The sequence below is a fragment of the Mus pahari genome, chromosome 22 (assembly GCF_900095145.1).
Source record: "Mus pahari chromosome 22, PAHARI_EIJ_v1.1, whole genome shotgun sequence".
NCBI lineage: Eukaryota > Metazoa > Chordata > Mammalia > Rodentia > Muridae > Mus > Mus pahari.
The window spans coordinates 7,474,206-7,475,399 of record NC_034611.1 but is presented as its reverse complement, the minus strand read 5'-3'; the positions used below and the strand labels follow the sequence as shown (position 1 = coordinate 7,475,399).

The window sequence follows — 1,194 nt, the reverse complement described above, 5'->3', positions numbered from 1 at the left end:
TCACTCTGTAGACCAGGCTGGCCTCGAACTCAGAAATCCGCCTGCCTCTGCCTCCCAAGTGCTGGGATTAAAGGCGTGCGCCACCACGCCCGGCAGCAGCCAGGATTCTTAACCACGTCGGCATCCCTCCAGCTACACATTGATTAATTTTGAATACTGGACCAGCATAGCATACCTGAAATAGGCCCAACTTAACCGGCGTGAATAATTGTGTGGGTTTTCTGGAAAGGTGTAAAAGAGATGCCTAATTTTATACATACAGTGCCAGCCTACCAATGGCTGACAGGTACAAGTCCAGCTTGATAAGTAAATGCACTTATCAGAAGTCACTGATGGAAGGTTGGATAGCCTACAGGCAGCTACACTCACCTGAACCACCTCTCCATCTCCTGTTTTATAGAGTTCTAAGTCCCTCATACAGGACAAAGCAAATCAGCTCTAGAGAGATATATGTCTAGGGGAGCACTTGGTCCTTATCCTCATTAGAAACTTTGAAGGTTTTAGTAAATACTGTGAGACCATGGGAAGGGAGGCTTTATTTAGCTGGACTCTGACACTTGCTGCCAGTATACAGACAGCTAAGTAGCAGATTGCTACAAAATAGTAAGTATTACTTTGGCAAGGTGTATTGGTTACTTGTCTTGTTGCTGCAGCAAAATACTTCAACAAAAGCAGTGTACAGAAGGACATGTTTATTATGGCTCACAGTTCTAAAGGGAACAGTCCATCCTCTCAGGAAAAGAATGATGGCAGTTCAAGGCAGTAGGTCACCTTGCATCCATAGTCAGAAACCACAGAGAGATGTGTATGCTCAACAGCTTTCTATGTTCCTTTCCAACTTGTGTGTATGTGGTGAATGTGGTGGCTTGAATGAGAATGGCTCCCATAGGCTTATACATTTGAATGCTTGGTCTCTAGTTGGTAAATTATGTAGGAAAGATTAGCAGGTATAATTTCGTTGGAGAATTTGTGTCACTGGGGTGAACTTTGAAGTTTCAAAAGCCCAGCCAGGCTGTCTCAGACACTCTGTCTGCCTCCTGCCTGGAGATCAGGAGGTAAGCTCTCAGCTTACTACTCCAACACCATGCCTGCCTGCCTGCCTGACTGCCTGCCTGCCTGCCTGACTGACTGCCTTCCTTCCTTCCTTCCTTCCTTCCTTCCTTCCTTCCTTCCTTCCTTCCTTCCTTCCTGCCT

The 1,194-nt window shown here is 46.1% G+C and overlaps 1 protein-coding gene across 1 annotated transcript in view; it reads left to right on the top strand.

Moving 5' to 3' along the window:
- Positions 1-1,194, top strand: part of Mcmdc2 (minichromosome maintenance domain containing 2) — a 38,671-nt gene that overhangs the window by 18,541 nt on the left and 18,936 nt on the right. The gene's annotated exons all lie outside the window — the stretch shown is intronic.